Source organism: Scyliorhinus torazame, chromosome 24 (genome assembly GCF_047496885.1).
Source record: "Scyliorhinus torazame isolate Kashiwa2021f chromosome 24, sScyTor2.1, whole genome shotgun sequence".
Taxonomy (NCBI): domain Eukaryota; kingdom Metazoa; phylum Chordata; class Chondrichthyes; order Carcharhiniformes; family Scyliorhinidae; genus Scyliorhinus; species Scyliorhinus torazame.
The window spans coordinates 46,920,332-46,945,645 of NC_092730.1; the positions used below are offsets into that span (position 1 = coordinate 46,920,332).

Sequence of the window (25,314 nt, forward strand, 5' to 3'; positions counted from 1 at the left end):
TGGTTCACTCACTCCCCTGGTTTACTCACTCCCCTGGCTCACTCACTCCCCGGGTTTACTCACTCCCCTGGTTCACTCACTCCCCTGTTTCACTCACTCCCCTGGTTTACTCACTCTCCTGGTTCACTCACTCCCCTGGATCACTCACTCTTCTGGTTCACTGACTCCACTGGCTCACTCACTCCCCTGCTTCATTCACTCTCCTGGTTTACTCACTACCCTGGTTCACTCGCTCCCCTGGTTCACTCACTCTCCTGGTTCACTAACTCCCCTCGTTCACTCATTCTCCTGGTTCACACACTCCTCTGGTTCACTCACTCCTCTGATTCACTCACTCCCCGGGTTTACTCACTCCCCGGGTTCACTCACTCCCCTGATTCACTCACTCTCCTGGTTCACTCACTCCCCTGGTTCACTCACTCCCCTGGTTCACTCACTCCCCTGGTTCACTCACTCCCCTGGTTCACTCACACTCCTGGGTCACTCACTCCCCTGGTTTACTCCGGTTCCCTTGCTCCATCGGTTCACTCGCTCCCCCGGTTCACTCGCTCCCCCGGTTCACTCGCTCCCCCGGTTCACTCGCTCCCACGGTTCACTCGCTCCCCCGGTTCACTCGCTCCCACGGTTCACTCACTCCCCTGGTTCACTCACTCCCCTGGTTCACTCGCTCCCCAGGTCCACTCACTCTCCCGGTCCACTCACTCCCCCGCTCCACTCACTCCCCCGGTCCACTCACTCCCCCGGTCCACTCACTCCCCCGGTCCACTCACTCCCCCGCATCACTCACTCCCCCGGGTCACTCACTCCCCCGGTTCACTCACTCCCCCGCTTCACTCACTCTCCTTGTTCACTCACTTCCCCGGTTCACTCACTTCCCCGGTTCACTCACTCCCCCGGTTCACTCACTCCCCCGCTTCACTCACTCCCCTGGTTCACTCACTCTCCTGATTCACTCACTCTCCTGGTTCACTCACTCCCCTGGTTTACTCACTCTCCTTGTTCACTAACTCCATTGGTTCACTCACTCTCCTGGTTCATTCACTCCTCTAGTTCACTCACTCCACTGGTTCACTCACTCCCCTGTTTCACTCACTCCCCTGGCTCACTCACTCCCCTTGTTCAATCACTCTCCTGTTTCACTCACTCTCCTGTTTCACTCACTCTCCTGTTTCACTCACTCTCCTGTTTCACTCACTCTCCTGTTTCACTCACTCCCCTGGTTTACTCACTCCCCTGGTTTACTCGCTCCCCTGGTTCACTCGCTCCCCTGGTTCACTCACTCTCCTGGTTCACTCACTCCCCTGTTTCACTCACTCCCCTGGTTTACTCACTCACCTGGTTTACTCGCTCCCCTGGTTTACTCGCTCCCCTGGTTCACTCACTCTCCTGGTTCACTCATTCCCCTGGTTCACTCATTCCCCTGGTTCACTCACTCTCCTGGTTCACTCACTCTCCTGGTTCACTCACTCTCCTGGTTCACTCACTCCCCTGGTTTACTCGCTCTCCTGGTTTACTCACTCCCCTGGTTTACTCACTCTCCTGGTTTGCTCACTCCGCTGGTTCACTCACTCACTCTCCTGGTTCACTCGCTCTCCTGGTTCACTCATTCTCCTGGTTCACACACTCCCCTGGTTCACTCACTCCCCTGATTCACTCACTCTCCTGGGTTACTCACTCCATGGGTTTACTCACTCCCCTGGTTCACTCACTCCCCTGATTCACTCACTCTCCTGGTTCACTCACTCCCCTGGTTCACTCACTCCCCTGCTTCACTCACTCCCCTTGTTCACTCACTCCCCTAGTTCACTCACTCTCCTGGTTTACTCACTCTCCTGATTCACTCACTCCCCTGGTTCACTCACTCTCCTGGTTCACTCACTCCCCTGGTTTACTCACTCTCCTGGTTTACTCACTCCCCTGGTTTACTCGCTCCACTGGTTTACTCACTCTCCTGATTTGCTCACTCAGCTGGTTCACACGCTCACTCTCCTGATTCACTCACTCTCCTGATTCACTCACTCTCCTGGTTCACTCACTCTCCTGGTTTCCTCACTCCCCTGGTTCACTCACTCCCCTGGTTCACTCACTCTCCTGGTTCACTCACTCTCCTGGTTCACTCACTCCCCTGGTTCACTCAATCCCCTGGTTCACTCAATCCCCTGGTTCACTCACTCCCCTGGTTCACTCACTCCCCTGGTTCACTCACTCTCCTGGTTCACTCACTCCCCTGGTTCACTCACTCCCCTGGTTCACTCAATCTCCTGGTTCACTCACTCCCCTGGTTCACTCAATCCCCTGGTTCACTCACTCCCCTGGTTCATTCACTCTCCTGGCTCACTCACTCTCCCGGTTCACTCTCTCCCCTGATTTACTCACTCCCCTGGTATACTCACTCTCCTGGTTTACTCACTCTCCTTGTTCACTCACTCCCCTGGTTCACTCATTCCAGTGGTTCACTCACTCCCCGGGTTTACTCACTCCCCTCGTTCACGCACTCCCCTGTTTCACTCACTCCCCTGGTTTGCTCACTCTCCTGGTTCACTCACTCTCCTGGATCACTCACTCTCCTGGTTCCCTGACTCCACTGGCTCACTCACTCCCCTGCTTCACTCACTCTCCTGGTTCACTCGCTCTCCTGGTTCACACACTCCCCTGGTTCACTCACTCCCCTGATTCACTCACTCTCCTGGGTTACTCACTCCATGGGTTTACTCACTCCCCTGGTTCACTCACTCCCCTGATTCACTCACTCTCCTGGTTCACTCACTCCCCTGGTTCACTCACTCCCCTGCTTCACTCACTCCCCTTGTTCACTCACTCCCCTAGTTCACTCACTCTCCTGGTTTACTCACTCTCCTGATTCACTCACTCCCCTGGTTCACTCACTCTCCTGGTTCACTCACTCCCCTGGTTCACTCACTCCCCTGATTCACTCACTCTCCTGTTTCACTCACTCCCCTGGTTTACTCACTCACCTGGTTTACTCGCTCCCCTGGTTTACTCGCTCCCCTGGTTCACTCACTCTCCTGGTTCACTCATTCCCCTGGTTCACTCACTCTCCTGGTTCACTCACTCTCCTGGTTCACTCACTCTCCTGGTTCACTCACTCCCCTGGTTTACTCGCTCTCCTGGTTTACTCACTCCCCTGGTTTACTCACTCTCCTGGTTTGCTCACTCCGCTGGTTCACTCACTCACTCTCCTGGTTCACTCACTCTCCTGGTTCACTCATTCTCCTGGTTCACACACTCCCCTGGTTCACTCACCCCCCTGATTCACTCACTCTCCTGGGTTACTCACTCCATGGGTTTACTCACTCCCCTGGTTCACTCACTCCCCTGATTCACTCACTCTCCTGGTTCACTCACTCCCCTGGTTCACTCACTCCCCTGCTTCACTCACTCCCCTTGTTCACTCACTCCCCTAGTTCACTCACTCTCCTGGTTTACTCACTCTCCTGATTCACTCACTCCCCTGGTTCACTCACTCTCCTGGTTCACTCACTCCCCTGGTTTACTCACTCTCCTGGTTTACTCACTCCCCTGGTTTACTCGCTCCACTGGTTTACTCACTCTCCTGATTTGCTCACTCAGCTGGTTCACACGCTCACTCTCCTGATTCACTCACTCTCCTGATTCACTCACTCTCCTGGTTCACTCACTCTCCTGGTTTCCTCACTCCCCTGGTTCACTCACTCCCCTGGTTCACTCACTCTCCTGGTTCACTCACTCTCCTGGTTCACTCACTCCCCTGGTTCACTCAATCCCCTGGTTCACTCAATCCCCTGGTTCACTCACTCCCCTGGTTCACTCACTCCCCTGGTTCACTCACTCTCCTGGTTCACTCACTCCCCTGGTTCACTCACTCCCCTGGTTCACTCAATCTCCTGGTTCACTCACTCCCCTGGTTCACTCAATCCCCTGGTTCACTCACTCCCCTGGTTCATTCACTCTCCTGGCTCACTCACTCTCCCGGTTCACTCTCTCCCCTGATTTACTCACTCCCCTGGTATACTCACTCTCCTGGTTTACTCACTCTCCTTGTTCACTCACTCCCCTGGTTCACTCATTCCAGTGGTTCACTCACTCCCCGGGTTTACTCACTCCCCTCGTTCACGCACTCCCCTGTTTCACTCACTCCCCTGGTTTACTCACTCTCCTGGTTCACTCACTCTCCTGGATCACTCACTCTCCTGGTTCCCTGACTCCACTGGCTCACTCACTCCCCTGCTTCACTCACTCTCCTGGTTCACTCGCTCTCCTGGTTCACACACTCCCCTGGTTCACTCACTCCCCTGATTCACTCACTCTCCTGGGTTACTCACTCCATGGGTTTACTCACTCCCCTGGTTCACTCACTCCCCTGATTCACTCACTCTCCTGGTTCACTCACTCCCCTGGTTCACTCACTCCCCTGCTTCACTCACTCCCCTTGTTCACTCACTCCCCTAGTTCACTCACTCTCCTGGTTTACTCACTCTCCTGATTCACTCACTCCCCTGGTTCACTCACTCTCCTGGTTCACTCACTCCCCTGGTTTACTCACTCTCCTGGTTTACTCACTCCCCTGGTTTACTCGCTCCACTGGTTTACTCACTCTCCTGATTTGCTCACTCAGCTGGTTCACACACTCACTCTCCTGATTCACTCACTCTCCTGATTCACTCACTCTCCTGGTTCACTCACTCTCCTGGTTTCCTCACTCCCCTGGTTCACTCACTCCCCTGGTTCACTCACTCTCCTGGTTCACTCACTCTCCTGGTTCACTCACTCCCCTGGTTCACTCAATCCCCTGGTTCACTCAATCCCCTGGTTCACTCACTCCCCTGGTTCACTCACTCCCCTGGTTCACTCACTCTCCTGGTTCACTCACTCCCCTGGTTCACTCACTCCCCTGGTTCACTCAATCTCCTTGTTCACTCACTCCCCTGGTTCACTCAATCCCCTGGTTCACTCACTCCCCTGGTTCATTCACTCTCCTGGCTCACTCACTCTCCCGGTTCACTCTCTCCCCTGATTTACTCACTCCCCTGGTATACTCACTCTCCTGGTTTACTCACTCCCCTGGTTCACTCATTCCAGTGGTTCACTCACTCCCCGGGTTTACTCACTCCCCTCGTTCACGCACTCCCCTGTTTCAATCACTCCCCTGGTTTACTCACTCTCCTGGTTCACTCACTCTCCTGGATCACTCACTCTCCTGGTTCCCTGACTCCACTGGCTCACTCACTCCCCTGCTTCATTCACTCTCCTGGTTCACTCACTCCCCTGGTTTACTCACTACCCTGGTTAACTCGCTCCCCTGGTTCACTCACTCTCCTGGTTCACTAACTCCCCTGGTTCACTCACTCTCCTGGTTCACTCACTCTCCTGGTTCACTCACTCCCCTGGTTCACTCACTCCTCTGATTCACTCACTCCCCTGGTTCACTCACTCCCCTGGTTCACTCACTCTCCTGGTTCACTCACTCTCCTGGTTCACTCACTCCCCTGGTTCACTCACTCCCCTGGTTCACTCACTCCCCTGGTTCACTCACTCCCCTGGTTCACTCACTCCCCTGGTTCACTCACACTCCTGGTTCACTCACACCCCTGGTTTACTCCGGTTCCCTTGCTCCCTCGGTTCACTCGCTCCCCCGGTTCACTCGCTCCCCCGGTTCACTCGCTCCGCCGGTTCACTCGCTCCCACGGTTCACTCGCTCTCCCGGTTCACTCGCTCCCCCGGTTCCCTCACTCCCCCGGTTCCCTCACTCCCCCGGTTCACTCACTCCCCCGGTTCACTCACCTCCCCGGTCCACTCACTCCCCCGGTTCACTCACTCCCCCGGTTCACTCACTCCCCCGCTTCACTCACTCCCCCGGTTCACTCACTGCCCCGGTTCACTCACTCCCCCGGTTCACTCACTCCCCCGGTTCACTCACTCCCCCGCTTCACTCACTCCCCCGCTTCACTCACTCCCCCGCTTCACTCACTCCCCCGGTTCACTCACTCCCCCGGTTCACTCACTCCCCCGGTTCACTCACTTCCCCGGTTCACTCACTCCCCTGGTTCACTCACTCTCCTGGTTCACTCACTCCCCTGGTTCACTCACTCTCCAGGTTCACTCACTCCCCTGATTTACTCACTCCCCTAATTTACTCACTCCCCTAATTTACTCACTCTCCTGGTTCACTCACTCTCCTGATTCACTCTCTCTCCTGGTTCACTCACTCCCCTGGTTTACTCACTCTCCTTGTTCACTAACTCCATTGGTTCACTCACTCTCCTGGTTCATTCACTCCTCTAGTTCACTCACTCCACTGGTTCACTCACTCCCCTGGTTCACTCACTCCCCTGGCTCACTCACTCCCCTGGCTCACTCACTCCCCTGGCTCACTCACTTTCCTGGTTCACTAACTCCCCTGGTTCACTCATTCTCCTGGTTCACTCACTCCCATGGTTCACTCACTCCCCTGGTTCACTCCCTCCCCTTGTTCACTCACTCTCCTGGTGCACTCACTCTCCTGGTTTACTCACTCCCCTGTTTTACTCACTCATCCTGGTTCTCTCACTCCCCTGATTTATTCACTCTCCTGGTTCACTCACTCTCCTGGTTCACTCACTCTCCTGGTTCACTCACTCTCCTGGTTCACCCACTCTCCTGGTTCACTCACTCTCCTGGTTCACTCACTCCCCTGGTTCACTCACTCCCCTGGTTCACTCACTCTCCTGGTTCGCTCACTCTCCTGGTTCACTCACTCCCCTGGTTCACTCACTCTCCTGGTTCACTCACTCTCCTGGTTCACTCACTCTCCTGTTTCACTCACTCCCCTGGTTTACACTCTCTCCTGGTTTACTCGCTCCCCTGGTTTACTCACTCTCCTGGTTTACTCGCTCCCCTGGTTTACTCACTCCCCCGGTTCACTCACTCCCCCGGTTCACTCACTTCCCCGGTTCACTCACTTCCCCGGTTCACTCACTCCCCTGGTTCACTCACTCCCCCGGTTCACTCACTCCCCCGGTTCACTCACTCCCCCGGTTCACTCCCTCCCCCGGTTCACTCACTCCCCCGGTTCACTCACTCCCCCGGTTCACTCACTTCCCCGGTTCACTCACTCTCCTGGTTCACTTACTCCCCTGGTTCACTCACTCTCCAGGTTCACTCACTCCCCTGATTTACTCACTCCCCTGATTTACTCACTCCCCTAATTTATTCACTCCCCTAATTTACTCACTCTCCTGGTTCACTCACTCTCCTGATTCACTCTCTCTCCTGGTTCACTCACTCCCCTGGTTTACTCACTCTCCTTGTTCACTAACTCCATTGGTTCACTCACTCTCCTGGTTCATTCACTCCTCTAGTTCACTCACTCCACTGGTTCACTCACTCCCCTGGTTCACTCACTCCCCTGGCTCACTCACTCCCCTGGTTCACTCACTCCTCTGGTTCACTCATTCTCCTGGTTCACTCACTCCCATGGTTCACTCACTCCCCTGGTTCACTCCCTCCCCTTGTTCACTCACTCTCCTGGTGCACTCACTCTCCTGGTTTACTCACTCCCCTGGTTTACTCACTCATCCTGGTTCTCTCACTCCCCAGGTTTATTCACACTCCTGGTTCACTCACTCTCCTGGTTCACTCACTCTCCTGGTTCACTCACTCTCCTGGTTCACTCACTGTCCTGGTTCACCCACTCTCCTGGTTCACCCACTCTCCTGGTTCACTCACTCCCCTGGTTCACTCACTCCCCTGGTTCACTCACTCTCCTGGTTTACTCACTCTCCTGGTTCACTCACTCCCCTGGTTCACTCACTCTCCTGGTTCACTCACTCTCCTGGTTCACTCACTCTCCTGGTTCACTCACTCTCCTGGTTCACTCACTCTCCTGTTTCACTCACTCCCCTGGTTTACACACTCTCCTGGTTTACTCGCTCCCCTGGTTTACTCACTCTCCTGGTTTACTCGCTCCCCTGGTTTTCTCACTCTCCTGGTTTGCTCACTCCGCTGGTTCGCTCACTCCCCTGATTCACTCACTCTCCTGGGTTACTCACTCCCCTGATTCACTCACTCTCCTGGGTTACTCACTCCACGGGTTTACTCACTCCCCTGGTTCACTCACTCCCCTGATTCACTCACTCTCCTGGTTCACTCACTCCCCTGGTTCACTCACTCCCCTGGTTCACTCACTCCCCTTGTTCACTCACTCCCCTGGTTCACTCACTCCCCTGGTTCACTCACACCCCTGGTTCACTCACTCCCCTGGTTCACTCACTCTCCTGGTTTACTCACTCTCCTGATTCACTCACTCCCCTGGTTCACTCACTCTCCTGGTTCACTCACTCTCCTGGTTCACTCACTCTGCTGGTTCACTCACTCTGCTGGTTCACTCACTCTCCTGGTTCACTCACTCCCCTGGTTTACTCACTCTCCTGGTTTACTCGCTCCCCTGGTTTACTCGCTCTCCTGGTTGTGAGGCAGCATGGTTTTGTGAAGGGGAGGCCATGTCTCACTAACTTGATAGAGTTTTTCGAAGAGTTCACAAAGATGATTGATGCAGGTAGAGCAGTGAATGTTGTCTATATGGACTTCAGTAAGGCCTTTGACAAGGTCTCTCATGGAAGACTGACACAAAAGTTGAAGTCACACGGGATCCGGCGTGAGCTGGCAAGGTGGATACAGAACTGGCAAGGTCATAGAAGGGAGAGAGTAGCAATGGAAGGGTGCTTTTCTAATTGGAGGACTGTGACTAGTTGTGTTCCACAGGGATCTGTGCTGGAACCTTTGCTGTTCATCGTATATATAAATGATTTGGAGGAAAATGTAACTGGTCTGATTAGTAAGTTTGCAGATGACACAATGGTTGGTGGAGTTGCAGATAGTTATGAGGACTGTCAGAGGATACAGAAGGAGTTAGATCGATTGGCAGCTTGGGCGGAGAGATGACAGTTGGAGTTTAATCCAGACAAATGTGAGGTAATGCATTTTGGAAGGACTAATGCAGGTCGGGAATATTCAGTGAATGGTAGAACCCTCAAGAGTATTGAAAGTCAAAGAGATCCAGCAGTACAGGTCCACAAGTCATTGAAAGGGGCAACACAGGTGGAGAGTTGTCAAGAAGGCATACGGCATGTCTGCGTTCATTGGCCGGGGCATTGAGTACAAGAATTGGTAAGTCATGTTGCAGTTGTAAAGAACCTTAGGCCACACTTGGAGTTCAGTGTTCAATTCTGGTCGCCACACTACCAGAAGTATGTGGAGGCTTTAGAGAGGGTGCAGTAGAGATTTACCAGGATGGTGCCTGGTATGGAGGACATTTGCAATGAGGAGCGGTTGAATAAACTCGGTTTGTTCTCACTGGAACGGCGGAGGTTGAGGGGCGACCTGTTAGAGGTCTATAAATTTATGAGGGGCATAGTCAGAGGCTTTTCCTCAGGGTAGAGGGGTCCATTACTAGAGGGCATAGGTTTAAGGTGCGAGGGTCAAAGTTTAGAGTCGATGTACGAGGCAAGTGTTTTTACACAGAGCACAGTGGGTGCCTGGAACTCGCTGTCGGAGGACGTGGTGGAAGCAGGTACGATATTGACATTTAAGGGGCATCTTGACAAATACATGAATAGGATGGGAATAGAGGTATACGGACCCAGGAAGTGTTGAAGGTTGTAGTTTAGTCGGGCAGCATGGTTGGCACGGGCTTGGAGGGCCGAAGGGCCTGTTACTGTGCTGTACTTTTCTTTGTTCTCCTTTCGATTGACACACTTCTCTGGTATCACCATTCTCATGATTCACACAATCTTCTGATGAATACACTCCCTGCTTTATACATTCCCCTGTTGTACACACTGCCCTGGTTTACACACTCTCTGGTTTACAAACTCTCAGGTTTACATAATTTTTAGTGTGCACATTCTCATGGTTTTGCACACTCTCCTGGTTTACACTCACTAATTTTAAACACTCTCCTGGATGGAAACTCCCCTGGTTGTAAACATTCCTCTGATTTCCTGGTGCCCGGATTGTGGAAGTGCCTCCCCTCCACACAGAAAGTCCAGCTCTATGAGTTCATCCTTATCCTTGTTTCTCTGTCACACTCTCTATTTTTCTTGTCTTTCTCTCTCATTTTCAATATGTCATCAGGAGTGTTGTGGACACAGTGATAACACGTGTAACACTGGTCCTCACTGTGAACACTGGACACAGTGATAACACGTGTAACACTGGCCCTCACTGTGAACACTGGACACAGCGATAACACGTGTAACACTGGCACTCACTGTGAACACTGGACACAGTGATAACACGTGTAACACTGGCCCTCACTGTGAACACAGCTGCCGTGTTGTGGGTGAGTCGGTCACTGTCCCACCTCCACACAGAAGGTTCGGCTCTGTGAGTCAATCTTTATTTTTAAAATTTGCTGTTGGGATCAGAATGGTCAGAATGTGTGTGTCTCTGTGAAAATCTCCACTCTCAGAGGGGGTGGGATTATGCTTTAACTGGGTGTCCCTGCTTGTTGAGTTTGGGGTTCAGTGTTACCCGGCAGTGCAGGAGGATCACATCAAGCAGGAAAATCTCCACTGATAGAGAGGAGATCAATTGTATTTTCACCTTCACGAAAGGTGGGCCATCAATGAATTTAGATTTTAAAATATGACTGGCTGCTGCCGGGTATTTAGGTAAACAGAAAACTCAGAGAATTGATCAGTAAGTGAGATGAAAATCTATAATTAAGACACGGATTGGGAACAAGTGTTGAGAAGAGGGAGAATTCTGCCCTGGGAAATGTCATTTCCAGACCTTGTGTGTGGATGTGAATATTGTGGAAGAGAGAGTGTGTGAAAGGGGCGGGCCAAACAGGAGAAACCAACTGTGTTTGTGTGTCCGCTCTGACCAGGAGATCTCCCAATCCCTCTGGGACTAAATGGAAATATTTTTCATTCCAACAATCCCCCTGTTCCCCTCCTACTTTTCCAAGTTGGATTTCAGGGCAGTTTCGATGCTGCTTTCCAGATTTCTGTGGAAAGGTTGGGAAAATGAGAGCGATCGGGTGAGAGAGCGGGAACAGTGCATCAGTAAAACGGGTTTAAATGCAAAATGGAGCCTTCAAATCGCGTGAAACCTTTTCGACAGCAAACATGAGAGTGTGAGAGACAGGAAGGAATTATCCTGGGACACTGTGGAGCTGGAATTTGAGTGGAATTGGAGAGTTTGGGACGAGAGAAAAACACAGAGAGGCAGCAGCAGCCTGGAGCTGAGAGCAGGTTGTCTCCGCCCCGTCCGCTCGCTGCCTTTAAGTTGCTCAGTGCCGCCACCAGAGGCTTCATTTCTCACCCACATTGACGGAGAGATTTTGTGCAGAGTCTCGGACATGAGCGATAGTGCAGCCGCCGAAACGGCTCCTCCAGCCGCCGCCCCAGTCAAGGCTGTCAAGAAGCAGAAGGCGGTTCCCCGGAAGAAACAAGAAGGTCCCGGGCTGGGCGAGCTGATCCTCCAGATTGTGGCGGAAAGCGGCGATCGCAAGGGGATTTCCTTACAGGCCATAAAGAAGGCGCTGCGGAGCAAAGGGGTCGATGTGGATAAACGGGGGGCCCAGATCAAGCAAAGTGTCAGGAGGAGTTTGGACAACGGCAGCTTGGCTCAGGTCAAGGGCACGGGCGCCTCCGGCTCCTTCAAGATCGTTAAGAAGACAACCGGGGGGAAAGTGAGAAAGACCGGAGCAGGCAAGAAACCTTCAGTGAAGAAAACAGCAGCCAAGAAATCTCCCAAGAAACCAGCAGCCAAGAAATCTCCCAAGAAACCAGCAGCCAAGAAATCTCCCAAGAAACCAGCAGCCAAGAAATCTCCCAAGAAACCAGCAGCCAAGAAATCTCCCAAGAAACCAGCAGCCAAGAAATCTCCCAAGAAACCAGCAGCCAAGAAGGCGGCAACTCCCAAAAAGAGCGCGAAGAAAGCAGCCCCGAAGAAAAAGTCAGCTGTGAAAAAGACCACGGGCAGAATAAATCCGACCCAATCGAGGGCCAAGCCCAAAGTCAAATCAGCAACGGCTAAGAAACCAGCAAAGAAGTGAAAGAAGGCGAGCAAATTGTAAACCTCTGAACCCAAAGGCTCTTCTCAGAGCCACCCACATCTCTCAGGAAAGAGCTGATCCCCCGACCAATGAATCGCTGTCCCGGTGCTGGGAGCAGATTTCAGACAGAAATGTCAATCCAGTATTGCCGCTCACTCGCTGACATGCTCTGCACCGGGCCTCTCCCCCCACTCTGCACTAAAACACAGGGATGTTGCTGCCTCTTCCTAACCGCGGATGTGTCCGGGGGAACAGTCACAGTTTGTGTTAGTTTCATCATTCACAGATTCAGGGGAGAGTCTGTAAAAGAGTTAACATGGCGAAGAAATCCCACCTCATAACTTAAACACTTTATATCAGCTGGAAGGAATGTTAGTAAATCCCCAACCCGTCTGGGAGAGGAGTTGTGTGGGGATGGAATAGGAGCTGGGGTTGAAATAGGAGCAGATAGTTGGGCTGGTTCTAGAAAGGAGTGAACTTAGGCGGGAATATTACTGACAAGTCTGGATTTAATAGATCTGCGTTTCTAACTAGCTGCTATCTGATGTTGCAGTTTGTACGTGTTGTTCAGCGCCCTCTTTTCACTTCTGTTTGGAATATAAAATGTGGGTTGGAGCAGGCAGGAGGCGGAGCTGGATGATCAAAGACATTTCACTGCTCTGTCTGTCACTCAGTCCGCTCCCGCCTCTCTCTCTCAGTCAGGTCGGGGCGGGCTGTATAATAAAGGAAAGAGCAGCAGCTCGTCTCATTCAGCAACGATTTGACTGAACAAGCATCATGTCTGGCAGAGGGAAAGGAGGCAAAGGACTGGGTAAAGGCGGAGCAAAGCGGCACCGCAAAGTGCTTCGTGATAACATCCAGGGCATCACCAAACCAGCAATCCGCCGCCTGGCTCGCCGTGGCGGCGTCAAGCGCATCTCGGGTTTGATCTAGGAGGAGACTCGCGGGGTGCTGAAGGTTTTCCTGGAGAATGTGATCAGGGACGCGGTCACCTACACTGAACACGCCAAGCGCAAGACCGTCACCGCCATGGATGTGGTTTACGCTCTCAAACGCCAGGGCCGCACTCTCTATGGATTCGGCGGCTGAGAAAATCAATTTGACAATTTAACAAAATCCAAAGGCTCTTTTAAGAGCCGCCCAAATCCTCACATTGAGACCACTGACCTGAGAATGGCAGCAGCATAACTCATCGAGCTGCTTTAGCGACTCATAGCTTGGAAACCTCGATTTCCTGTTAAAACGGGTGGCGTTAGAGCAGGAAATCCTTTCCGAGCATTGATTTCTGTTTTCACTCTTTTTAAGAGCCGGTGCAGATTCGATGGGCCGAATGGTCTGCAGTATAAATTTTATAATTCGGCGACATAGTTGTACAGTCTGAAACACGAAACCATTCTCCGAGGTCAAACCTGTAACCGCGCACAATGAACACTGACATTGATCAGAGACACTATTTACATAACTGATCTGTAAACACCGCCTCCTCCATCCATCTCCCCCAGAACAGTCGCTGAACGAATCAGCCAATTTTCCCTTTAATACCTATCGCTCTTTGCATTGAAAGAACCGATATCGCTGATCAGATAAAAATGAGACAGAATTCCGCCCCTCAATACGAGACAAAAATGGGGCCAGGAATCATTGAGACGTTTTTCACATTTACAACTTGAGATTGAGTTTTGATTTTTTTCGGTTTTGTCAAATATCCGTTCCTGGTCCCTGTGAAATTGGCGGGCTTTTTGAAATTGATGGGGTGTCAGTTGCTGGTCCACCAATCAGGGCCCTGATATTCTTCCCAATCATCGCTCTTTTCAAACTTGTCCACGGGATCGGGCTGCATCCAATGAGGAGAAGTGGGCGGTCACGATAATGTCTTAAATAGGCAGCGAGAGAGCGGCGCCAGCATTCTCAGCGTGTGCGTTTCCCCCAGTTTCACATCATGGCCAGGACCAAGCAGACAGCGCGCAAATCGACCGGAGGCAAAGCTCCTCGCAAACAGCTGGCTACCAAAGCGGCCCGCAAGAGCGCTCCAGCCACGGGCGGAGTGAAGAAGCCCCATCGCTACAGACCCGGCACTGTGGCTCTGAGGGAGATCCGCCGCTACCAGAAATCCACCGAGCTGCTGATCCGCAAACTGCCCTTCCAGCGCCTGGTGCGAGAGATCGCTCAGGACTTCAAGACAGACCTGCGCTTCCAGAGCTCCGCCGTCATGGCCCTGCAGGAGGCCAGCGAGGCTTACCTGGTGGGGCTCTTTGAGGACACCAACCTGTGCGCCATCCACGCCAAGCGAGTCACCATCATGCCCAAAGACATCCAGCTGGCCCGCCGCATCCGCGGGGAACGCGCCTAAAACTCGGCTTCAGCACCAACAGCAACAAAGGCTCTTTTAAGGGCCACCAAGTCTGTCAGGAAGGGAGCTTCACCCCCCAATACTCATTTGACGTGATTTCGAATATAAGCATGGGCTTTAGGAAGCTTTATTGAAATCACATACCAGAATTAATAGCATGGAATGAACATCGCTTATTGTCACTAGTAGGTTTCAAATAAAGTTACTGTGAAAAGACCACATTCCGCCGCCTGTTCGGGGACGCTGGAAGGGAAGCAGCAGAACAAAATCTATAGTGTCAAAAAATAATTCGCTCTTTTTCAGATCAAGTGAGTGGCTCTGAAAAGAGCCTTTGTGTTATTAGATTAAAGAATGGTCGCTTCACTTCTTGCCGGCGCCAGCGCTGGTTTTCTTGGGCAGCAGCACGGCCTGGATATTAGGCAGCACCCCGCCCTGAGCGATGGTCACCCCTCCCAGCAGCTTGTTGAGCTCCTCGTCGTTGCGGACGGCCAGCTGCAGGTGCCTGGGGATGATGCGGGTCTTCTTGTTGTCCCGGGCCGCGTTGCCGGCCAGCTCGAGGATTTCAGCGGTCAGATACTCGAGCACAGCAGCCAGATAGACCGGGGCTCCGGCCCCCACACGCTGGGCATAGTTGCCCTTTCTCAGGTGCCTGTGAACACGGCCTACCGGGAACTGCAGTCCAGCCCGGGAGGAGCGAGACTTGGCCTTGGCCCGAGCTTTCCCGCCGGTCTTTCCTCTTCCAGACATTGTCACAGTCTCACAAACACTTTCACACAGAATGAGGAAACCCGCCCACATTCACTTCTCTTATAGCTTCAGGAGGAGTGGCGGTGCACACATTGCTGATTGGTTATCTGAACAACATTGCGGAGTCTGCTTCAACGTGACCAATCAGATATCTGTTTGAAGCACCAATCAGGGGGATCCCGGGTAATGAGGTCGGAAAGTTTGGGCGCCAAATGTTCAGATTCCAACCGAAGATTGATTTCAAAGCTTAAAAGAGCGCGAAAAGATTTAGAAAAGAGAAAATTGAATAGGGACCGTAAAAAATGTGAATACATCGATGAATTTTGAGTGTAAGAATGTTGGATTCTCTCTCTATCCCTAGACCACAGTTTCTCTTCATCTGTCAGTTTCTGATTTCGTGCTTTCTCTGTAACTGACAACAAACCCAAAATAAATTAAAGCAAAATAATGCGTTGTTGCAAATGTGAATTAAGGAGAACGTGCTGGATAAACTCAGCATGTCCGGGGGCATCTTTGTAAACGTTTTGAATCTGCAGAACGTGGATTTAGATCCGAAACTGTCTTCAAAAATTTTTACAATTTGCAGTCCAGTCGGGTTTAATCTGGCTGCTGTTTAAAACGCTCTCAGTCGCCGACAGAATGTCAAATATACGGCCAAGTGAAAATTTTATAATTTGTTTCCATATTGTATACTGCTTCCTCAGTGGTAAAAGTGGAGTGAGCAATTTGGAGCTCGTGTCAGTATTGAAATGGAGTTTTCCCACACCACTGGTGTGCTCTCAATAAACTGATCGATTATTGAGTAAACCTGAACATAAATGGAAAGGGAGGTTTTTCGGAACCTGAACACAAATTGAAAGGGAGGTTTTGGCGTTCTATTGTCTCTCCAAATCTAGCGACAGGGACCGAATATGACCAAGTCAGAAACCAAAGACACACAGCGTCACCGAGCAGTCACAAAATGATGGGACTTTATTATCAAGGCACGAAGGATGTTATGTTCCAGTGAAACGGTATTTGAACGGATTTGGCTATTCTTAAACTGATACTTGAAAATATGATAGTTTGGCTGCTTTGCAGAAATTGTGGGTGGCTCTTAAAAGAGCCGTTGGGTTTTGATGAGTTTGAGAACAGTTTTACTTGGAGCTGGTGTACTTGGTCACCGCCTTTGTCCCTTCCGACACGGCGTGCTTGGCCAGTTCGCCGGGCAGCAGCAGGCGCACGGCGGTCTGGATCTCCCGGGAGCTGATGGTGCTGCGCTTGTTGTAATGGGCCAGGCGGGAAGCCTCACCCGCGATGCGCTCGAAAATATCGTTGACGAAGGAGTTCATGATGCTCATGGCCTTGGAGGAGATGCCGGTGTCGGGGTGAACCTGCTTCATCACTTTGTAGATGTAGATGGAGTAACTCTCCTTTCTGGCTCGTCTCCTCTTCTTGTTGCCCTTCACTGGTACCTTCTTCTGGGTTTTCTTAGCGCCCTTCTTGGGAGCTGGAGCTTTCTTGTCCTCAGCCATGGTCAGAGCAAACTGCAGACACACAATAACTGAGAATTGCCACACAACTGTTCTTTTCTCGACTAACTCAGTGAACTATGTTAATGAAGGATGGGTGAGAGACCAAGTCACCATTGGTGAATTTAGAATGCTGAGACATCTACGAGCATCTGATTGGTTGTTTCAGGTACCCTATTAGAGCAACTGCCCCGCCCATCCACAAACTTCTGTGGCCAGTCAGATTCCGCTAATTGACACATTGCTCTGACTCTGGGCCTCCCTCTGCCGGCAGCAGCACATTCTCTCTTCTGGTAATAACACGTCACTCTCCAGGGGCTGTCCCGGGTGCCGGCTATACCGCGCATGCGTGCCCACTCAGCCCGATCAGGCGGTGCGCATGCGCGGTACACAGCGGGCCGGACCGCCTCCTCCTGACGTCACCGGGCTGTCCAAGGGCAGCTTCTTTGAAGCAACAGCAGGTTGAAGCGGCGCCAGAGAGCAGATCCTCCATTTTGTAGCTGGCAGCTGTGAAGAATTGAAAATGGACGGTTTTGTAATAATGAAGAGAGGGTCAGAGACACAAACAGGCCCGGATCACACATCTAAATCTGTGGGAGAGAGTCGCTAAGGAGAGTCCACAGCAACACAAAGCAGAGCTGGGGTGAGCTCCACGGCCTCTGCTCAACAACCCATTAAGAAGAAGCTGGAAACAGGAACACAGCAGAATAAAGGTGATATTTGAAGGTATGTCTTTATAAATTGTGCCAATGCAAATCAGGATCTCCTCTGGCTGATTTGTTTGCTGATGAAACGTGGAAGCTCTCTATGTCTTACCTTGCAGACATCTTTTCAATTCTAAACACACTGAACCGCAAATTGTCAGGGAAGGAGGATGATTGCTTTTGGCGCTGTGAAGAATTTGATGCTTTCCAAAAGTCATTGAACGTTAGGCAACTGCGCGTAGAAAGCCAAACCTACTACATGTTCCCCACACTGCAATGACATCTCGAAGAAAACGGTTAGGATGGGAACTGTCGATAGACTGGCTGCGCTGAACAACAGTTTATATCGCTATTTTCCAGAGGAGAAGTTTCAGATTTTGAGAGAGAATTAGTTGGTGAAAACTCCCTTTGAGTTCGAGACCCCAGACTCAATTTACTGACTTATAGCTGACTCCAAATGTACAAACTGAGCTTCTGCACCTTACCTGTGACAGCACATTAAAAATAAGGCACAACTCCATGAGGTTTTCAGAGTTCCAGCGTAGCGTCTCCGAGGAGTACCCAGTACGGAGTAAAGCAAACATTCTTTTGCTATTCCACATCACAAGGATCTACATGTTCAAGGTTGGATTTTTCATCCTCAAAAGGATGAAGACAGCACACAGGAACCAGCTGAACTCTGCACCTGATACATGCACTGCCCTCTCCTCTAAACCTGATTGGAAAGAGATCATAAGGACCAAGCAAGTTCACCTACTGGATTAAAGGTAAGAGAACATAGTGGGTCACGGAGGTCAGCTGGTGTGGGTCCCAAAGGCTGGCCAGCATGGGTCCCAAGGGATAGCCGGTTGGTTAAAATGGGTCGCAGGTAAAAACGGTTTAAAAGTACTGCTCTGTAAAATTCTGCTGATTCAGTTCATCCACTTTTCCTTCATTTACCAGGACTAACTGATCTAATGTCATTGATGCAGTACATATGTTACAGATAAGAACATTTATAACTGAAGCAGAATGGAAAAGGCAGTTTCAGACATCAGGACAAGACCAGGTCTCATACTACAAGAAGAGACCTGAGCAATGAAACATTATAAGAATTATTATTGGTAAACATGCAGTTACTGAAGAAGAATTTTAAAATCCAGCTTTGTCAGTATGTCATGGTGCTCATTACAGAGAAAGTGCTGCAAACTGCTCCGAACTGTTTGTCAACAATTCAAGTGGAGACTGGAGAAGCTTTCAACTGGAGCTGGAGCTGAGTTCATAGATTTCACCGAGTCTACAGTGGCCATTCGGCCCATCAAGTCTGCAACGGCCCTTGGAAAGAGCATATTAATAATAATAGATTGTCACAAGTAGGCTTCAATGAAGTTACTGTGAAAAGCCCCAGTCGCCACATTCCGGCCCCTGTTCGGGGAGGCCGGCACGGGAATTGAACCCACGCTGCTGGACGTGTTCTGCATTACAAGCCAGCTGCTTAGCCCACTGTGCTAAACCAGCCCTCCCCAACTACCTAAGCTCACACCTGAACCCTAGCCCCACACCTCCACCCTCCCCGGAAATCTTCCGGTCAGGCCGTGTTTTTCCTGCGGGCCGAGCAAGCGGTCTACCGTGTCCTGGAAAGGGGGCTCACAGTGGGTGGGGCACACGTGGTGGTGGACCCACTGGAGGCCACCGCCGAATGTGTCGCTCCTTCAAACGTCCCGCTCTACCTCCCCACCGAGCTCCTCCTCCCCCATCTCAACTTCCTGCGGGAGGTCGGGTCCGGGGTGGCGCCGCTGACACTCGGCCTGCGGGACACTTCCCTCTGTCATGAATACTCCTTCCGGCATCAGGGTTTTGTCTGCCTGACCCGGGAGGAGGTCATGGAGGGAGGATTTGTGGCTCCCCACCAAGGGAAGGACCATAAAGTGATCTGGTCTGCGGATGGCATGCGGTGCCATGCCTGAAGTGGGCTGGGGCATATTCGCCGGAACTGCCCCACCCTAACGGCCACTGCCAACAACATCTCCACGGCGGCCATGGCAGGCACTGCCCCCCTCTCCTCTACCACCTCTGTCTGCCCAGCAGCCGGCCCCTGACAACACCTCGGCTGTTGGCGGCCTAAAAAGGCCAAACGGAAGACGGCGCGATGGTCGGACCGGGCCCACCCACACCTTGGCCCCATCACGAGTACTGACCCCGTGCCCGTCCCAACCAACACAGAGGCCGCAGCCTCACCTCGCGATGCCGCCGCCACCTCACAACAACATGAGGGGCCTGGAGAGACCAACACACGGGCTCCGGAGGGCGGTGGGGACCCTGTGTACAGTCCCGAGCTGGATGCTGTTCCGGCCCCACCACAGTCCCAGGGGCTCGGCGATGCGGAGGGGGGGGGGGCATTGCAGAGGGTGGGGGGGGTTGCTGCCGAGGGCCTTCCAGCAGTAGTGGCCCCGCAGCAACACCAGCTTGCCCACCGCAAGCGCCAGCGGCCTGGGTTGGAGGTGGTGGTGGATCTTGCTACCCCCTCCCCAGGCGAGCGGGGTTGGGTATCTCCTGTGTTTATTTCCATCACCCTGATGGGCAGCACGGTAGCATAGTGGTTAGCACAATTGCTTCACAGCTCCAGGGTCCCAGGTTCAATTCCCGGCTTGGGTCACTGTCTGTGTGGAGTCTGCACGTTCTCCCCGTGTGTGCGTGGGTTTCCTCCGGGTGCTCCGGTTTCCTCCCACAGTCCAAAGATGTGCAGGTTAGGTGGGTTGGCCGTGCTAAATTGCCCTTAGTGTCCAAAATTGCCCTTAGTGTTGGGTGGGGTTACTGGGTCATGGGGATAGGGTGGAGGTGTGAGCTTGGTAGGGTGCTCTTTCAAAGAGCCGGTGCAGACTCGATGGGCCGAATGGTCTCCTTCTGCACTGTAAAGTCTATGATAATCTATGATAATCTATGAAAAAGAAGGCCAAAGCAGCCGCTGATGTGACCGAGCTGCCGTCGTCCCCCGAGCAGGGAGGCCTGGGGGCGGGCGGAGACGTGACCCCCCAAATGATTGTTCTGCCCGGTGCAGTTTTACTCCCCGAATACCTTTTGTTCATCGCTGGGGACCTGCGGCAGTCATCAGAGCCCCTATATCTTCGGGTCGTGGGCGGGCGACGGCGAGGAAGGCTCCCTGCTCACAAGGCCCAAGCAGACGATGCGAAGGAGCCCAGGATCCATCCCGGAGCTGTTCCAGGGGGTCTTTCCGAGGGCCCGGCATCGATGGCGGGGTCGGTGTCGCCACGGACTCTGAATCGAGGGGGGGGGGGAGCCTGCGAGGAACCCGCCTGAGGGTGATCCTGGGGGTGGGATCGACTCGGACCATGGGGAGCAGCGACAGGCTGTTCTGTTCCTCGGGGGACTCCTAAGGGAGTAGAGGGGGCAACAACCCTCTACTCCCTCTGAGCAGAGTTATGGGTGATTGGTGAAGGACACACGCTACAACTGACTTGGAGGTAACCATAGCCAGTCTCAACATCCACGGCACATCACCGTTTCCAGTGCTTCTCTGTCCTCCGGGACGCAAAGTATGGGGTGTGCTTTCTGCAAGAAACCCACGCCATTCCGGAGGACAAAGCTAAGTGAACCCTGGAGTGGCAAGGGGGAGTCTTCATGGGTCACTTGGCCCCACGTTCGGGCGGGGTGGCTATCTTGATGATTTCCCATTTTCAGCCAGAGATCTTGAGGGTCAAGGAGCCAGTGCCAGGCCGTCTGTTGCATTTAACGGTCCTCGACGGGGACGTGGTGCGTCACTTTGTGAATGTATACGCTCCCTGGCCGGGCCGCAGCAAACGACTTTCTTTGACAAAGTGTCCACTCTTCTTGGCACCATTCCTGTGGGCGAGTGCATCATCCTTGGAGGGGATTTCAATTGCACCCTCCAGGACAAGGACCGTGGTAGAGTCCAGTGCAGCACGCAGGCGGTGATGAAGTTAAGGGACCTGGTCAGGTCCTTCGACTTGGTGGGCGCCTGGAGAACTCTCCATCCTGAATCGCAGGTGGACACATTTGTGGGCCCTCTGTTGGGAGCGTCCAGAATCGACCGTCTTTACATTTCTAGGAGGTTCTTGCCCAGTGTTCAGACGGCCTCTGTGGAGCAGGTGCTGTGCTCGGATGACCACCTGGTGTGGGCGGGGCTCGGCCAGCTCCGCGCTCAGGCACGGTCCGCGTACTGGCACTTTAACAACCTGCTGCTGGAGGACAAGAGGTTCCTGGAATCGCTTTGCCGTTTCTGGGCCGGCTGGAGAAAGAAGCAGGGTGGCTTCCCCTCCTTGAGGCTATGGTGGGACTTGGGCAAGACTCATGTCCGCGCCTTCTGTCAGGGGTACACGAAGCGGTCGATGCCGGGGCGGAAATACATGATCGCCAAATTGGCTGAAGAAGTCTTCCATCTGGAGTCACGTCTCCCTCAGCCGGATGAGGACCCGGCCCTGGGGCTGCTGTACAGGGAGAAGACGGGCGTGCTGCGGGGCCTGCAACTTGTCGGGTCCCACGGCGCGTATGTGAGGTCACGGATCAGTTTGTGACAGACATGGACCGTGGCTCCCCCTTCTACTCGCTGGAAAGAGGATGCAGGGCCAGTCGGCCGACGACGGTCCCTCGTCTCGGATCCGGAGGGGGTCAGGACCCTAATCAGGGACATTTATCCTGACCTCTATACTCCGGATCCGTGCAGCGAGGACGCTTGCAGAGTTCTGTGGGAGGACCTGCCGCAGGTCGGCCCGGAGGGCGTCGGGGTCTCGACCAAACCGTCAATCATCAAGACCGGCGCCCTCGACAGCAAGACCCCAGGGCTGGACGGGCTGACCGCGGAGTTCTTCAGTGCATGCTGGGACGTCCTGGGGAGCGACTATGCGGGGGTCCTGGGGAATGTATCGTGACCGGGGAGATGCCCCTTTCGTGGCGCAGGGCCGTTGTTGCCCTGCTGCCCAAGAAAGGGGATTTCCGCCGACCCAAACACAGGCGAGCGGTCTCCCTCCTCAGCACGGACTACAAAATAATTGCCACGGTCATGTCTTTGCGCCGTGGCCCTGTGCTGGACCACATGATCCACCCTGACAGTCCCACACCGTCCCGGACCGCACCATTTACCATGATCCACCCTGACAGTCCCACACCGTCACGGACCGCACCATTTACCATGATCCACCCTGACAGTCCCACACCGTCCCGGACCGCACCATTTACCATAATATCCATCTGGTCCGGGACATCCATCATTCCCAGATGACTGGGATGTTGAGCGCCTACCTGTCTCTTGACCAGGAGAGGGCGTTCGACAGGGTGGGGCACGATTATTTGCTCGGGCCTCTGCGAGCCTTCTGGTTCAGGACGCACTTTGTCGCCCGGATCCGATTACTGTACGCTGCCTCGGAGTGTCTGATTAAGGTTAACCTGTCCCTGACGGCGCCCCTTCGCTTTGGGAGAGGAGTGCGTCAGGGCTGCCCCTTGCCCGGCCAACTTTATTCTCTCTGCGTGGAGCCTTTCCTGCGCCTCCTGCGGAAGAGGTTGTCGGGGCTGGTTCTGCGTGAGCTGGGCATGGCGGTGGTCGTTTTGGCTTACGCTGATGATGTGCTGCTCATGTTCATTGACCCCGGTGACCTGCGAAGGATGCGAGAGTGCCAGGCTGTGTACTCCGCCGCATCTTCTGCTGGGATCAACCGGGCTAAATGTTCCGGACTCCTGGTCGGTCCGTGGCAGATGGACCCCTCCCAGAGGAGCTCAGGCCCTTCAGTTGGAGCCGGACCAACATCCTCTACTTGGACCAACATCCTCGACTTGAGAGTCTATCTTTGCCCAGCAAAGGAAGCCTGGCCGGCGAACTGGCAGGAGTTGGAGACCAAGGTCACCGCTCGCCTGGGTCGCTGGACAGGACTGCTCCGAGTGATGTCCTACAGGGGTCGAGTTCTCATCATAAACCAGCTGATAGCCTCCATGTTGTGGTACTGGCTGGTCACTTTGACCCCTCCCCCTGACTTTGTCACAGGCATCCAGAGAACTCTGATTCGGTTCTTCTGGGAAAATGTATTGCACTGGGTCGCTGCGGAGGTCTGGAGTCTCCCGCTTACGGAGGGCGGTCAGGCGCTGGTGTGCCTTCGCATCCAGATCACGACTTTACGCCTTCAGACTCTGCAGCGATACCTGTACATTGAGCCTCCTCCACGATGGTGTGCCTTGGCGACATATTTCTTCTGCCAGGTGCACGGCCTGAACTACGATGTTGACCAGCAAGGTCTTCAGAATTCTTTGTTGGCGCTGCCCGTCTTGTACCAGGACCGTCTCAAAGTCAGGAACAGGGTCCCCACGTGCCACAGCTCTCCGCTGTCAGGAGTAGTGGCTCTCATAAGGGAGCTGCTGCTCAGGAATCCGCACCTCAGCCAATATCCATTCCGGTGGCTGGCGGAGCGGAGGGCTGTGGATGCCGGGGTGACCAGGATCTGGGATGTGCAGGGTGGCAGAGGAGTGGACTGGATGACGCCCTACGAGCTCTCCGAGCGCGGTGCTGTGTCCATCCAGCACGCGGCCAAGCCCATCCGAGGCCTCAAAACGGTCGTGCTCGGCCCCTTGGACTCGAGACGGCGCAGTTGTGCGGTGGCATCCCGTCTGAGCGGACCCCTGCTCGGACGGAATGCCACGTTGGTCCCAGGCCCCGGAACCCCTTTCAGGCGCCGGTACCCCACAACCCCAGTCGCTTCATGTCGACACCCCCCGTGCCTTTTCGTACCGCGCAGATGTGTTTCCTGTCCGGCCTGCTGCTGCACACCTTCCACCTCCTTGCCCTCGCCCGCCATCCGGACACGGCTTGGCGTGCCTTGCTGCTGTCCGGCAGCGGAGGTCCCAACTGGAGGTCCCTCTACGGAGGCGTCTTCCCTATAAGACTTGGGGACCTGGGGTGGAGGGTGCTGCACAAGGCAGTGTCGTGCAACCATCGGTTAAATCGCCACACGGCCTCCCCAGAGACCTGCCACTTTTGCGGCCTGGTGGAGTCTGTGGAGCATGTGTTTGTTGTCTGTCTTAGGCTGCACTCCTTTTTCAGTTTTTTGACGATATTGTTGTTGAGGTTTTCTTTGCACTTAAGCCCCACGCTCCTGATCGATGGACATCTGGTGTGGGAAGGTGGGGAAGCGGGGAAGGCAGAGGACCCCCTTGTGAACCTGCTCCTGTTCCTGGCCACACTTGCCATTAATAGGTCCAGGCAGCGGGCGACCGAGGGGGTCGTCCGGCCTGACGGTCTGCCCCTCCTCCGCAGCCTCGTTCGCGGCCGGGTGTCCCTGGAGTGAGAGCTTGTGGTGACCACGAGCACACTTGAGGCCTTCCGTGCTCGGTGGCCGCCGTAGGGGTTGGACTGCCCCATCAACCCTGATTTTCACACTTTAATTTAACGGGTTTTGTTCCGTTTCCTTTCTGATTCCTTTTTGGGCTCTGCTCCAGTTGCTTTCTTTTTGGAGCACCCCCGGTTTGCTTTTGTCCCTCAGTTCATTTTTGTTCTTTTACTTTAGTTGTCTCGCCGTGCAGCACTACAGAATAGTCGGTGGATGCAGGGTTTTAATCCTGCTGCGTGGAGATAAATGCAGCAGGTCATCACTCAAGGGAAAAAAACACAAGAAAAAAAAAACCAACACAAAAATATTATGACAGTTGTTAAACCCGATAAAACCCCCACACACACTGCCCCCAACACGGGCTCGATAGGAGGTTTTGCTCTATATGTGATGACAGTGAAATGAGGAATATTCCCATTGGTTCTCAATGCGGAATTGCTGCGGGGATCTGCGCACGCCCGGCGTAACCCCGCCCCCTGCCTGTCGTCACTGAGGGTGAGAGCGCATGTGCAGCCCCTCCAGCCCAGGAACAGCGTTCTCATTGCAGCAGCACATCCATCTGGGAGTGTGAGCAAAGAGGCTCAGAGATCATTACTGACTCGGGGGGGAGTTCAGGGAGAATCGGGGGCTGTTT

General features: G+C 53.5%; 1 protein-coding gene across 1 annotated transcript in view; it reads left to right on the top strand.

Annotated features, from left to right (window-relative positions):
* The first annotated feature begins 17,063 nt into the window (after positions 1 to 17,063).
* Positions 17,064 to 25,314, top strand: part of LOC140400043 (histone H2B-like) — an 89,567-nt gene continuing 81,316 nt past the window's right edge. Inside the window, exon 1 of the mRNA XM_072489528.1 lies at positions 17,064 to 18,119. The gene's annotated coding sequence lies outside the window, so the exon portion shown is untranslated. The remainder of the gene's footprint in view (positions 18,120 to 25,314) is intronic.